This window comes from Lissotriton vulgaris, chromosome 1_1, assembly GCF_964263255.1.
Source record: "Lissotriton vulgaris chromosome 1_1, aLisVul1.2, whole genome shotgun sequence".
Taxonomy (NCBI): Eukaryota; Metazoa; Chordata; class Amphibia; order Caudata; family Salamandridae; genus Lissotriton; species Lissotriton vulgaris.
This window is the reverse complement of record NC_141685.1, coordinates 676449256-676465490: the sequence shown is the minus strand read 5'-3', so window position 1 is coordinate 676465490 and position 16235 is coordinate 676449256. Positions and strand designations below refer to the sequence as shown.

The following is a 16235-nucleotide window of genomic DNA, read 5'->3' as shown; positions in this document are numbered from 1 at the left end:
TGAATTTACATTTATCAATCCTCACAGTAAGAATGTATTCCTGGAATTTCTTTAAAACTGCTCTGAGTCTCTTGTCATGTTCTTCTTCATTCTTCCTGTATACAAGCACATCATCTTGATACATTTTTACACCTATCACCCCTTTCAGAGCCCTTTCCAAAGCTCTCTGGAATACAGAAGGGACTTGCTGTCACTGACCTGGGTGTTGCGGGGAGAGCCTGGGAGCAGCGCCATTCACCTGCGGTAACTGCCGCTGCCGTCTGCAGCCTCTTTGCCGCCTCGCTGCACCCCTGACGCTCATCAAACCAGCCACTGCACGGAGGAACGGGGACTACATCCCCCAGCGGCCCCTTCGCGACCGGAAGTCGCGCACGCCCTGTCCCGCCCCCGGAGGTGCACTTAGCCCAGCGAGAGCCTCCGCGTCGCGGGACGCGCGTGGGCGGCGCCGGGCTAAGCCCAGGCAAAGGGCGGGCCCTCTCTGGCCCTCAGAGGCTAGAGGAGGTCGGGTTGGGACACTCATCTTGGTCTGTCTCCCGGGACTATGGACACGAACTAAGGTACACCCAATTGGAGACTAAACATCTAGAGACTACTAATGACTGTCCTGTTTACTGTTACCCAATAGCCTCTTAGTCTACCTACACATCCATTGGTCCTGTACTAGGTGTGTGTAGCTGGGACACAAGCTTGCTGCACCATGACCACTAAAGGGCCAGCCAAACAATATGCCCATCAAGGAGGCTCACTCAAGGGGACACTGGACTTATACATAACAAGGGTGACCTCGGCTTTTGAGACAATTGAACATAGCCTTTCCAAAGATACCATATATTATGAACAATCCCCTCCAATCTCGATCGACTCGCCGAACTCTGTACTACAGAGGGAATTAAATGCTATTTGCAACACCAGGTGCATACCCATAGAACAGGGAATTGAACAACCTGGTTCCCCAACATGCCCCATGGGTATTGGAAACCCCCAGTCCAGAAATTTGCATCAACTTAACAATAGCCCAGTGGAATTTCCTGCAGTAATACCAGATAATTTTACCCCTCAGGGGATAGCACACCTTCAGGTCCCCACCCAGAGTACAAAACACAAAGTTATTACACCTAAGGGGAAACCAGCGAAAATGCAAAAAACAAACTTAAGCTCCCCTTTGGTTACTCCCACCACCAACCCCGAGACACCCAAAGAATGTCAAATACTGGAAACCCCTATATCCCTTTCACCAGCTATTCTGTTGGCCCAATTTGAAGAACTGGTAAAAAACCTATTATCCCCGCTTATTGAAAGGATAGAGCGAATTGGGGAAAAGCTCTTAATAATACACGAAAATCAACTTCAGTGTGCAGTTGCCTCTAAAACGCCTGACACTATTGTACACAGCAAAACTGCCCAGATCAAGCCACCAGACCCTGTACTATCGGTTTCCAAAAATAAGGAGGCTGTCAAAGAACCATTAATGGCCCTTAGCTCTGTCCCCATAGCTGGGTGGTCGAAAGTAGGTAAATGTTCTGAGGGGTTAGCTGCGAGAAATAAATGTATAAACCTACCACCAGAGGCAGCACCCTACGTGTGTGTCCTCTCGGGAGTCCCTGTGCTCACTACCGGAAAAACTGAAGTTCACCAGGACCTTAAAAACAAAGTCCAGTTCTGGTTGACAAAGAACAGACCGCTGCCATCCAATATTAACGGGTCAATCCTAAATGTGAGAAGGGTGGGGTGGATAGGCTCCCGTCCTAAGAACACAGCAGGAGATCTGGTCATTGTTGTTTACTTTCGGGATAAGAAGGTCGTCTCTTATCTGCGAAGTTGGGAGCCACAAAGAGGAGATGGGCCTATAACTACACTTGAATTGTGCGATTTTTACCCTAGAACTGCGTATTCGCCAAATACAAGGTGGAGTGTGGAGGGATGTCATCGGGGGGAGGGGCCCTGTATCAATGAGATACTAGCAGATACCAACCTATATTTACCAGAACCCACCCCCTGGTTCCGATATGTTACTCTGATAAGATAAGGATACCTACCAATTCTGTATTGTCTGATTGTAAGGAATTTAGAAGCACTTCTATTTTAAATTTCACTGTTATTTTAATGTTAATGATTTTTTGTATTCTGTATGCTTTTATGGTTAATAATTTTAACCGAATAAAGTACCTTTGATATGATATGAGTAAATAAAGCATTCTAAATGATATATAGAAATATGTACGGCCTGAAAAATTTGATACAGAAGCTGCAGACACCAGTCCAAATGGCAGCCTAAAAAATCTGTAGGACCCAAATGACGTGATGAATGCTGTAAGATCTTTAGACTCATCTTCCAATTTGATCTGATGATAAGCAGATTTTAAGCCCACAGTAGAAAAAACACTTGCCCCATGTAAAAGCATTAACATATCAGATATTTTTGCAAGGGATATTTATCAACGATGACCTGTTTATTTCTCTTAAATCATTACAAAGACGCAAATTTCCGTTGGATTTTCGTACGCCTACAACTGGCGCCAACCACCTGGTGCCCTCTACATCCTCAATTATACCATCTTTCTTTAATTTTTCCAGCTCCTCTTTCATCTCATCTCTCACTGAAAATGGAACACTGCATACTTTGCAAGCTGTAGGAACTACTACAGAAATTAATCTTATATTGTGAGCATACCCTCTCAAACACCATAATTCATCTTTAAAGACATTAGGAAACTCTCTCTTCAAAAGAGTGGCAAAATCACTTTCACCATCTTGAACTAATACATCGTTAATTTGAAAATTTTCTCTTAGTAAAATGGGAGGATCGCTGTTGGGATCTAACATCACCCCAAGGTCTTTCTGATGAAACCAACTGAGGATGCTGTCCCCTTTATGTGAAACATATATCTTCCCCGTGGTAAGTCTGGCTTTGTATTCTATCAATCCAGGGAAGTACCCTAGCAATTTTATGGGCTCCCCTCCATAACCAGTAGGATTTATGTCAGCTTTGAGAAGCTTTACTCCCTTAGCAAGCTTGTTGTTCATGAAGAATTGTCTAGAAATTATGGTGATCTTCGCCCCTGAATCAAACAAAACTCTAGTTACCTCTCCTTCCACTTTTATGTCATCTAGTGGACCCCTTTTATGATTATCAGAAATCTGTGAAACCACTTGTCCGCAATAACAATCAGACTCATTGCTATCACTGTCGCTTTTGTTTGCTACTGTGAGAACTTTTCCCTTGTTTATCTTAACATTGCAAGCAGATGCGAAGTGACCTACTTTCTTGCATATTGAACAAGTTACTGTGAGTCCAGGACATGTTCTATCATTGGCAAGGTGATTCTCACTCCCACATCTGTAGCATTTAAGTTTTAAGTCTCGCCCATTCTATTTCCGACCCTTTGTCATAGAGCCTTTCTTAAAGTCTTTTTCTTTAGAGTTAGTTTTAACTGACTGAATGGCATTATCCTTGTTCTCACATTTTGTAATTATATCCACACACTTCAAAGAATGTTCAATCTGTTTGGCAATAGATAAAACCTCATCAAGAGTGGGTTCATCTTTTTGCCAAAGATCACTTCTGACCTTCTCAACGTTGCACCCCAGCAAAAACTGGTCCATAATTCTTTCTTCCAGACAGCTGACAGTGATGCGGTTGATATTTTTTTGATGCCAAATGCCGATGACACTGAGAAGGCACACGTGAAAGCAACAGTAGAATCTGATGCAGTTGGAGTTCAATAGATGCAAAGTCGCAATGACACTGGTTGAAAATCAATAGATGCCAAATAACGAACACGCTGATGACAAAAAATAAAATAGCTTGTAATCCTTTCTTCCCCTGAAAATGTTAAAGCAGAAATTCTAAACCTCAAATTGAAGTGTTTGCCACAAAGTCCACAACACGTTTAGAGGTTAGCCAAAGTCTCCAGAGATATATGCAAATATTTATTGTCATGCCACGCAGTGAGGGAATGGGATTAAAATAACTGGTTTAAAAATACAAGGATAAAAGAATTATGTCCAAACCAGAAGATTTTCACTGGGCAGTTGATATAAGCACTAAATTAAGCGTGCAGCAATGACAAAAGAGGAAAAAAATGACAATTCACTAATTTTCAAATTTAAATGCCCATGAATTGTCTTTTAGCTAAGAATTAAATGATAAAGAACCCGTACCGGAATCTCCCAACCTCACAAGAATATAAACTTTAAAATGAGTTGAGATGTGCGGCGGTTGCTCTAATGTTGGAGCTCACACATAGGTCTTTTAATCCAATTAAACATTGAATAAGATACATGTGTAAGAAGCTCAAATTAAGAATAAAAGTCAGGGTCATAAAAGTACTTACAGAAACTTGAGAGTAGCTATTTGGTAAATCCACAAGTCATTTGAGTGAAAAAATCCCCAAATTATGTTCTGTTGTTGAGATCACGATGCTGATGCATGGTTAAAGACCACAAATCGGCCCCAGTGTAAACTTCAAGTAAAATGAATGATGAAGAATCTCCAATGGCGAAAGTAGAGATTAAGTTTATTGTAGTAAATTGATCCCATCCATCCAGCAAGAGTAGTCAGCTGCAACTGACTATTGATAGCAGAGGCATCACTACAGCAGGTTCTATTACCATGGTGCACATTCAAGCATAAGCAACATGACTTCAATGTCAGCAATATTAAAGAAATTTATGAATTTAATGATATTACACTCTATATGTTTCATTTATACTTTGTGAGCACTCTTTTGTTAATGACTTCCTCTGCATGGCTGCCGTTGCAGGCACAACAGCCATGCACTTCCTGAACTGCACTTCCCCAACATGAATTTTAGGAGTGTTTTTACAAAGGTTTCTGTTGCATTAGTATGCAAGGTACGACAAATGTTTACACGAGGCATGCCAGGCTTGATCTTTAACAATGGCTGCTGCGTGTCTTTTATTTTGTTGTGCGTGACTCGCCCAACAACATATTCGTTTGCTGCACGTCATCTTTACCAATGCCGGCTGCTTTTCTTTTCTTTTGTTGTGCGTGGCTTGCCCAACAATGTATTTTGTTAACTTTTGGAGTGCAGCATGCTGCTCTTCATCTTGACCATTGGTGGCCAGTGAAAGGACACCAGCGTCTCGGGCAGGGTGCTTGCGCCAGCAAAGTACAAGCATTAACACAAACACCAATCTCCTAAGAAACTATCCCAGGTCTGAAATTATGCTTGCGCATTACACACCTGGTGCAGGCACACTGTTGTTGGTTGTAGTTCTATAACAAAATAAAAGTCTGGCCCGGCAGGAAGCAGGTCCAGTGCATTAAAGGGAGGGCGGATCAAATCTTACTTTTGATGACCGTGCACAGGCAACGCTTCTGAAAGAACAGCAACTATTTCTTAAGTAGATTAACACCACCAATCGCTCTAACATTCAACATGCGAGACCTATTGCATTGCAAATGCTTGTTTTATAATTCTGACCTTTGATGAAAACAAAGATTTTAATAGGATCAAAACAAATCAAGACATTTTACTTGCTGATGTGATGATTTTAGCAGTAAAATTGCACATATTTACAAATATAGCAGTCATTTCAGTGGGAAACTTTCTGTCTGTAAATGTCAATGCACTACTAAACTAAACCGCGTTAGTAAAGTTTGTGACAGTGTGCTCAGGAACACACCACTGGCTGCATACCACAACCTTACTCTCCTGCTGAATATATGTGGCTCATATGCTACACTTGTTCTTTGTATAATTTTGGGATTTTTCACAATTTCCATGACTTCAGTGAGCATCCCCCACAGCCCCGACATTCTAAGGGGCTACTGGGACAATGACTTGTCTCTCTTCTGTCCAGTTCTCTATCTCAGCATTTAAGAATATTATATTCTATGCTAATTACTCCCTTATTGCCTGTTTTCATGGTGCCTGAGCCGTATTTTGACCAAGTTCGGTGTTGCAGGTTTGAATTAAATGCAGAAGGGAGATGGGAGCACACTGCCTCACCTCCCAGCACAGTTCGCCCCTTAGCATTGTGGTAAATGCAGTTCACAGTGATTTCTTACTTGAATTTTAGCTGTAGTGGTTCACCAAAGTTGGTGCAAGTTAGTGCTGTAAATCTCTAGACACATGTGTTTCTGGATTTTATCCTTCATCAGTAGAGATAAAAAACAAAAATTCCTTCTGGGGTTGCTGGAAAGGCCGCCACAGTCTCTCAGGTCTCAGTACCTCTCTCTGGCGCACAGGTGCATCTCCAAGAGCTCGTCAGCTCAGTGGCTCAAGGGAGCCAGCAAGCTGACGAGCTTTGGAGATGCACCTGTGTGCCTGTGAGTGGTACTGTGACCTGAGAGGAACTTGGCAGCATTTCCAGCAACCCCAGATGATTTTTCTTTGCTCTCTAATACTGCTGCTCTCTACTGATGAAGGGTCCAACCCAGAAACACGTGTCTAGAGATGTACAGCAAGGTCTTCACCAACTTTGGTGAAAAACTCCAGCTACTTTTGAAGTAAGTTTGAACTGTGTACTGCATTTACCAGGATGCAAAGGGGCGAACTGTGCTGAGACTGTGAGGCAGTGTGCTCCCAACCCCCATTCTATTTGAATTAAATGCACTAAAAGCAGTCTCATGCCCAGTCTGGACTTCAAAGTCACCTGTTTTACTCTGCTTAAGACCTAGCAGCGCGCTCTACCTGCTGTGCTCCCGATGTCTTGATGTCACGCGCGTTCAGGGAGCCCCGCCCATTCCACACCTTCTTCATTTTTAGAGCCTCTCCCCTGGCAACTCGTCTTCCTTCAGCGTTGCTCATCGAGAGAGCGCTTCGACTGCATCCGCGGAACAGGTTTGTAATCTCATCCTCTTTAATTCACTTTGTGTATTGCTGCAGCTGTGGTGCTTTTGTGCGTCTTTGATCATCAGCGTAGGTGCTGCGGGTTATGAGGCGGACTTCCCTATGAATAATGCCACTGCCTGCAAAGTCTGATATCATCGGCTGCAAAGCCGCATACTGTGCGCCCGTGACTGCTCTAATGAAAGTAAAAAAAAACATGTTTTAAAAGCGGTCGTGGCTTCCAGGGCGTAAAATGTGCCTCTCACGACCCTGCCTTGAAGGGCACTTCCACCCTTAACATACAACCCCCACTCCACTTCCGCTCAGCCAATGGCCAGCTAACCGCCCTACGCGAACTTTTCGTGCCTTTTAACTCAATTTTGTATAGGGAAAGGGACAAAATTTGTTTAACTTTTTTTGTGCTGTAGTTAATTAAAGAAAATAACAATGCCCTGCTGTCTAGCAACGCTAGCCGTAGTGACTAAACAGATAAAGGTTTTTGAAAACTGAACATGTGCTGCATGCGAGGCGTTCCTGAATTGTTTAAACAGCCGACACATCATTCCTTTTTTTACTATGCTATTTCCCACGCATATCCTGGTGTTTGCCATTATTTCAAGCCAACAGCCGGTCACTGTAAAGCGCAGGTACTAAATATGACGTGATTGTATTGCATTAAAACACATATGACGGCGGAAGTCTAAGGTGGGGTCTCACAAAGGTACCCATACGTCCTAGCAATGTTTTGAAACTTGTCCACTGTAGATCATTGCTGGGTTTATTGTGTTAGCAATGTTTGGCTTCTGAAAGCCCCCCCCCCCCCCCCCCCCCCACTCCAACAAATACAGCCCTACAGATAGTAATATTTAAGTGTCTCCCTAGAAGACAGTTTAAAGTTGAAGACATTAAACCTGGAAAAGTGATTGAAATTGTATGGCAGTCCCTTCTCATTTCTGAGTGTTCTCGTAAATAGTCACTGCTAGGTAAAGATGAATTGGCATTATCTGAAACAAAAACAATTCTGAGAAAAGAGTGATTCATTTTCTCTCATGGGTCATTCTAAATTTAAATATATAACTTTGTGCTTCCATCATGGGCGCAAGGGGCGTTGCCCTGCCACCCTCGATTTGCCTCCTCACAATCGAATTTAAATTACTGTGATGCCATCGTTTAAATTTAAATGACTTGCCCTACCGTAAACACCACACTTAAGGCCCCCCGAATCAGTGCTATATTAAGGATACGGGGGAACAGACAAACAGTCTCCCAAGAAGTGCTTGATAACCCTGCTATAACCAATACTTGCGCTGTTCTTATTCTGTTTGCTGTTGCAAACAGTTTGAGATCAGCGCCTGGATTGGTTCTGGTGGCTGGCCTGTAATGACATTAAGGGCACACAAGGCTGCACAGAATCAGGAGAATTTCATGAGTGGCGACTGACTGTGTGGCTTTATTTTGAAACTACATAGTGATTGGGCGTGTGTCAGCGACAGTCTTTCTGGCAGCTTGATCTTTTGCCTTCATACAGCACTAGCCGATGACACTCAACTGGAACGAGGTAGGTGAGAGCAGTGCCAATATTTGCTGAAAAATGCAGAATTTTAGCCTCAATTTTCCAAAGTTTTCTTTGCGAGAGCCCCCAATAACCCTTAATTGACGTTTGGACTTTGACCCGTTTACACCCAGCCCCACCAGTTTTAAAAGTCATCCGCTGCGAATGGCTTCCATGCATAGACAAAAGGATAACCTGATTCCCACCAAAGCGCATTCCGTGTCCACAATCTGTACAAACCTCATGCATATTTTCTTCTGAATGACTGAATATAGCTACTAACATGCATAGGCTTACCAGATAATTTTTGAGTCTCGCATAGACAGCACATGCGCTGTCCCTTCAAGACGCGTTGTGATCAATCTGTGGGCACGGGCCCGCCCATTGCTTTTCATTTGTTAGTCCGAGTGTCCTTTGAAAATGCTTGCTTGCATGTGGTCAATTTTTTTCGTACATGTCCCGCTTTTTGGTGTGTTGGTCCCTCCCACGGAGTAAGGCCCAATTACTTGTAGGCTTACACTTTGGTGCTTTTGTGTTTATTTTTGGGCACAATTTTTTTCTTTGCTTTCTGCACTGGTTTCTGTAAGCTACGTTTGTAGTTTGTTGTCAGCAAAGCTTTCTGTGTCGTTTTCTTTGGTGAAGCTTTAAAACATTGTGTTTACATCGTGTTGTATTTATAAGAGGGAAAGGCTTGTTTCCTTTTTCATTGCCGAAGCTTTAAAAGATTCATTTATGTGCTTTCTATGGCAGCTACAAGGCAGCGTGTATTTTGTAATTATTCATTTGCCTTCTCTCAGCAAGGCAGTGTCCATAGCCATAAAGGCTTTACGCTTTATTCTTAATGCAATGCATTATAGCATCGGTAGTCTTTTCAAAGCTATTTCTTTGCTTTTGCCTTCAGTGTTATATCACACGGGCCCTAGTTTATTTCCTAAAAATATAATTAAAATCAACTTTGAAACTAAAGCTTGCGTCACCTTTTTTCTTATCTGCTTTATGTAGGCTCTTATTGCCATGTTATCACTAGACCTTTGTTGTGCAAATTTATTTACAAGTTGACATCACCTTCACAATTAAAGAATTGTAAGCAAAGATGAGCAGATGTGACATAACCGTTATAGCAGCAGACTTTAAAGCTGTTGAACTGGGTTTGAGTCTTTGCGGGAGACAACATCCTGTTACTCAAGGCACATCACTTAATATCTCCATATGTAAAAATAAACATGTTCATCTGTAATACAACTCGTGCTGATGTAAAGTGCTCCCATTCGTTAGGGTCGAGTTAGCAGTATGTAATACATAATAGCATTTCATAATACTTTATAGCATCTGTAGCTTTTTCAAAGCAATGTCTTTCCTTTTTAGGTTTCGACCTGGCGAGGGGCACGCAGTGCCCCTCCCAGTTCGAAAACTTTTGTTTTCAGTAGGGATGTTTGGACCGCCTCTGTTTCCAATTGGCTAGCTCCATAAATGGAGGCTAGCCATTGGGAGACAGAGGCTGTCAATCACACTTTCTCGGGAAAACGCGATTCGGGGGCGTTTCTCGTTCTTTTTTTAAGCCCCGCCCCTTTGTCCCGGGCCGCGCTGTGATTGGCTGCCAGCCCGGGACCTGACTTGTTTGTCGTCGCAGCCTCCAAATCTGTGGGCTCCCCTGGTGTTGCTATATCCATTTCGAGCACCCGTGATGTGTCCTGGGGGCTCACTGTGAATGTGTATTTAAACCAAGCAATCTGATTTGGCGTGTACACTGCGGCTCGGTGTGTATCCCTCGGTCTCCTGGAGGCGGCTCTGCTCTCCAGTCCCTGCAGCCCCAGGTCTGGTCTACCGGGGTTGCTATGGGTTACACAGGGAGCGGTGGAAGCTCTGCCGCTGCCCCGGCTCTGTTTTCCCGGCTTCCTGCCGCGCCATTTTCAAACCGCTGAACGCCGGAGTCCTCTGCGAGCCGAGAGAGGGGAGAAGCGGCCTGCAAATGCTCCAGGCCGCGGCACCGAGTGGCTCGGGAGCAGTTGCAACGGAGATCGGCGGGAGCGTTGGACCGCGAGAAGCCGCCTGATCCACTGCGCCCAGTAAGTAGGTCTTTGGCTGGAGATGCTCAAATGCAGCTACAGCACAATACACCAGTGCTTGGATTTGACTCCGTATTTACGCTCTTGTAAGCCGGCGTCAGGGCTGCAGCTGTATTCGGTGCTTGCTACCATGTTAGCACCCCCCTCCGGTGCAGATAGATAGGTACTTTTGGTTTGTCATTGCCTCCGGCTACGTTCCAATTAGCTGATCTGTGATTTGTAGTGTCACGAGGGGGCATTATAGCTGTCAGTGTGGTCTACCCTGTGCTGACAAGGTAGCGATTTGCCCCCTCAGTACCGCAGCCCACACTCTTGATTAGCTGTAGTAGCATATGTTTCCGTGACGTGTAATAAAAGTAAAACGTCTATGTCGATCAGAGTCCTGACAATCTTGCGGGTCAAGCAGATGTGTATCATGCAGCAGGGGTGGATAGTGGGTGGGATCTCATAGGAGTTCCATGTGGGATGTGGAGAATGCTCCCTTTGTTTACTTCCCCTTCTGAGAGCAGCAGCTTCCGGCAGATGACTGGTACCAGTGTGTGCTGCGTCGGAGCTCCCTGTGAACTGTGACAGCTGCTGTTGAGCTTTTTTTGGTGATCACGAGTGCTACTTTGTATGTGCAAGCGTAGGTTGTGGCACGAGGATTCTGGGGTTCCTGACTGTAACGGCATGCCTCGTAGTGCTATGTAGTATCGGTACTAGGAAACCCCTCTCGACTATACTTTACAGATTACTTAATTAACAGGATAAGTTGGGAATTCGCTGACGAGGTGAATGCGCAAAGCTTGATATATATTGGACTCTCCAATCGCAGGCATTTCAATGTTCATGTCCATATTGTTTTATGCAGCTTTGTCATTTTGCTGACTGGTATGGGCATGGTTTGCTGCCCTGTCGCATCTTTATTTATTTCTGGATGTGGGAGTACCATTGATGGAGCATGATTATTTGAGGATAGTCTTGCTTGATCAAGCCTGCTCATAAATTTGTTATGACAAACATAACTAACAGTGTGGGAAATTATTAACTGGTGGATTCGTAAAAGTGCAAAGTGCAAGAAAAAACACGACACATTTAGTATTCAAAAGCTGCTATAAGCCTGCAGAAAGCTTGGGATACGTGTTTTTGAAATATAAATGACACAAGAGAAAAACTTAATAAATGTATTAATTAACTTACGAGTAGAATTTAGAAAATACGATCATGAAAATGCTTGGAGTAAAATGTTTCTTGCTTATGTTTTCTTTAATCATGAAGTATCATAATAGGAAGGATAATAGGAAGGTGATTGCTTATATTATTCTCTTCTTTGAAATAACAGCAGACGATATTTACGAGTTTAATCTAAATAACTTTTTTATATTGATTTTATGCTTTTTCTATCTTTTAAAACATTATTATTGAGAGTGTGATTTATTTTTTTGAAAACAAAGATTTTTGGTTTTTCGGTGAAGGCCTCACAACCTACTAGAGTTATTTCCTTTTTCCATCATAGGCCTCAAAATAATGTATTTTGCACTTCATTATTTCTAAAATACTGATTTTACTTGTTATTATTGCGGTTCCATGTTCTTAGAGTATCTTGTTGTTCTAATGGGTGTACGTTCTGATATTTATGTTTCCCTCGTCTTCATTGCTTAGTTTTGCTTGCGAGAAAGTGTCACTCATCATCGTTGAATGTCACTCATAATTGTGCACTGGAATTATGAAAATGTCACACATAAGCAATCGGAAACCTTGGCACCTAATATAGAAGTCCTCTTCCCTTACCAAATAATCCGTTGGCCCCCATACGCACACAGTGAGTAAAAAACACACGTACTCATTATCACATGCACAGGTCAGCGCCAATCAGCTCTGGCCCTGCTTCAGTTGTGTAACAAAGGCACCTGCAGCCCCCCACGGAGTGGGTTGGCCCCAAGCTCCATAGGGCCCCTTCAGAACAACACCCTGGCTTGAGCGCGCCTGAGTGAATCTGAAGGGGGCTTCCTCCATGTACTTTGCTGGGGGGCCCCCTCAAGTTTCGTGACACCACTGCCACTGATTGTTATTTAGGAGCTGAAAACAGGAGTATTATATAATTTGCTGAATTGAACATTTGTTTCCTTACATGGCTTCAATTAATGTGCTACAAAACATTTATTTGGTCACCTCTGTTTCTCGATCATTCTAGTGTTCCATTAGACGTTTCTGCGTATATGTTAATTAGCCCCTGTAAATATCGTTTAAATGCGATGCTTGACAGGGAAGCTCAGTGCCCGGTGTGGTGGGGGTGGTGGCGGTGTTTAAGAGGAGGAAAGTTCGATTTGTGTCTGTGGGGGGGGTGTTCTCAATAGGGGGCACGGGTAGCCCTAATCCCTCTGGGTAAGAACCCCTTGCTCACAAACAAGAGTGAGACAACCCATAGTCCTAAGGGGGGCTCAGTACTCTGTGGGAAAGGGGGTGTGGGGGATGGGACACGAAATGCCACTGCCTCCTCTCCCTCCCCACCCCTCACACTTTGTGTCGTCATCTCCCAATACTTTTCCTTTTTAACTTTAATATAATCACAGGCTCTCTGCACGAACTGTTATTGCATCATGAAATCTGACAAATGGCTATAAATGTGATAAACGTCAACATTTATAGTTTCGTTTAATGTTCTTTCACCATGACTTAGTCTGCACTGCAGATGACTACACCGCTTTAGCTCTGAGATGGTAACTTTCCTTTAATTGCAATAACTCCACACGTAGAATATAATTTGATTATCAGAGCTGGCTAACACTGTCATTAAAGTTTAATGCTTTTTGATTGATTGTGCCCATGTTAAAATCTAGAAAATATAATTGCAGTGTCAGCTTCTCCTTGTAAAGCGGATCTTCAAAGGCTCATTCAACATTTGTTTTGTAATTAGATTTGACATAGAATTATCATTTGCCTTCAGGAGTCAATTTTGCTTATTAATTGGTGCATTCTGTCTTTAAGAGACAAAAAGGTGCAGATATAACTCCATAATCATATCTGCCCACATCTTCACCATAACATCATACGCGCACATACACTATGATTGGTAAGTGATGTACACTACGTCAGCGACGGTTGTATTTATAAAACTGACGTAATGTGCGCACTCCTTATAAGGAAAGGCGTCACTTGGTGTTTACTCTTTACTAACCAAAGATCTGCAGATTCCACTCTGAAGCCTGCAGCCGACGGTGTCTGCCTACAGTGGGTCTCTATAAATTGGTATTGACACGGAACAAGCCGTGGGTGGAAATATTTATTTCGCTCTTCAGTGGAACAATTGTCAGGCCGGCTAATCTGCAGGGATTCTCCCTGAGGCTTCGGGCCGAGACGGTCAATACGGTCTCTGGTTTCTAGATGTCTCTGCTGTTGCAGGCCCGGGACGTGGCTAGGTACGGAGAGCAGATGGGGACAAGACCTCCACCCCCATTTTAGCGGATCCCTAGCTCGACAACTCAGGGTGCATCTGGTATAACGCCCTATGGGCCATTATTACAGAACAAGCATTTACAATGCAACGGTTTCGCCTTTGGAAAAGTTAGAGCTATTGGCAATGTAAATGACAATGCCATTTATTTATCTGTTTTCAAAACCAACACATAAATACAAATTTTGTCATTTACAATCCCAATAGCTCAAACATTTCCAAAGGCGAAACCGTTGCATTGTAAATGCTTGTTGTCTTTGGTGTTGTATTAAGGAACCTTAGTTTATTTACAAAACATTTAATTAAAATCAACTTTGAAACTGTAGCATTTGTCGCTTTTTTTCTTCATGTAAATGTAGAGGTACTTGTAAATGTAGAGGTACTTGTATAGCGCACTACTACCCGGAGGCCTCTCGGCGCTTGTACGAATACCGCTGAGGAACCCTTCCTGGCCTTTCCCTGTGAAGTGCCCACTCCTGGGCACCCCCAAGGTGAAGCCAAGCATCCTAGCGTTGTTTGGGCCGTTGTGGAGATTAAGCAAGGTATTGCCGAGAGTTGGACCCATGATTAGAATAGGCACCGAGGCGAGAATTACCAGGTCTGAGGAAATTGAGCCCAAGACCCGCCGAGGCGGGAATTGAACCCTGGTCCCGGGCCAGACTTCTGCATCAGGGGCTGCCGCTCTAACTATTGAGCCACACTTCTCCATTTAGTTTAACTTATTTTGTTGTCACTAGACCTTCATTTCGCAACTTTATTTACATGTGGACATCACCTTCTTCACATTTAAAGAATTATAAGCAAAGAAGAGCGGATGGCGTGTAACAGTTACAGCATCTGACTTTAAAGCTGGGGAACCGGATGTGAGTGTCTGCAGGGGGCTCAACATCCTGTGATTCAGGGCAAATCACTTAGTATCTCCGTGCCTAAAAATAAATGTGTCCATCTGTAATACAACTAGTGCTGATGTAAAGTGCTCCGATCAGTTCGGGTCGAGTTAGCAGTATATAATACATCATATTATTACTGGTGGCTTAGTGCACTAATGCGTCCACTGAAGGGGCCTGTGTTTGACCTCATGATCATAGGTTCAAATCCCAGTGGGTCCACTCACTCATTCTTTCATCCTTCTAAGTTCAATAAAACTAGTACCATTGAGTTGGGTAACAATAAACATCTGTCATTCAGTGCCAAATTACCCTTCTGGGTGAACGTGTGCTTTACAAATGCACATTATATTAAATCATTTCATAATGCTTTACAGCGTCCATATCCTTTTCAAAGCTATTTCTTTGATTTTTGTCTTCTATGTTGGATCAAAAGATTTCACTGCACCACCCTTTTTGATCCCCTGCAGCAAGAGCAGCCCATTTCCCACACACCCTCTTCACTTTTCCACCCCATCACAGCATGGCTGGCTACATCTTTCAGCACACAATGCATAAACAAAGAGGTGTGAAAGCTTTAAAGTTAACTAAAATAATGGCTATCTTTACAGCTGAGCTAAAATACTCTTTGATACAGAACAGCAATCTCCTCCTTCTTAAACCCAGCATTTATGTATTCATCCCTTTCCTAGCACGCCTGGCTCCATCCTGTAGCACCCATACGGCTTCAACAAAGAGGTGTGAGCACTTTAAAGTCAGCTAAGGTGCTGGAGGTAGCCTACAGTCTTCAAACCACAAGCTTAAACAAATGATTAGTGATAGGTAGCACAATAAAACTAATGTCATCCCTGCTTTTATTCATAAACGCCAGTGTTGAATTAGCTCCAGGCCAGAAAATAAAAACAGAGAGGATTGTCGCGTAAGTTGTATTTTTAATAATTACTTAATTATGACATCTTGCATTATTATTCTTTTAATTAGCTTCCTTTATAAACGAAGAGGTGCCCTCCTTTGTAATCTTACAAACAACATACATTATTTGTATTCTAACTTAAAAGCTTTCTGTTTGTAAGGTCGCCAGCGTTGCTTTTTTAAACTTACTCTCCAATACGTTCGCGTCCAGTTTGCGAACATAAAACTGCAAAAAAAGTACACACTTGCCCGCACTTTTAAAAACACAAAAAGTAATTCCTTCCCTTGATGGTTATTCGTGCTTGAGCAGCATATCTCCTCAACACTTCTCATTCTTGTATTTCACCTTCTTTATCGTGTTTTCAAAAAAGATTTTAGGGAACAACTTTTAAACAACACTACAGGTACCTTCCTTTACAAAATCAACTCACCTACTCTGCACTAGCAAAATCATGTTCTATATTAAAGCAACTTATTTACATTTAGATCGTGCTTTTAGACAAGGTCCACTTTCTATAGAATTACTCTAAAAATTCGTTTGATTTAAGGAAATAAAAGAATAAAAAATGCATAATAACTTGTAATTAA

At 42.9% G+C, this 16235-nt stretch overlaps 1 protein-coding gene across 1 annotated transcript in view; it reads left to right on the top strand.

Annotated features, from left to right (window-relative positions):
• Positions 1–6754: 6754 nt before the first annotated feature.
• Positions 6755–16235, top strand: part of LOC147747647 (ferric reductase 1-like) — a 400432-nt gene continuing 390951 nt past the window's right edge. Inside the window, exon 1 of the mRNA XM_086954577.1 lies at positions 6755–6809. The gene's annotated coding sequence lies outside the window, so the exon portion shown is untranslated. The remainder of the gene's footprint in view (positions 6810–16235) is intronic.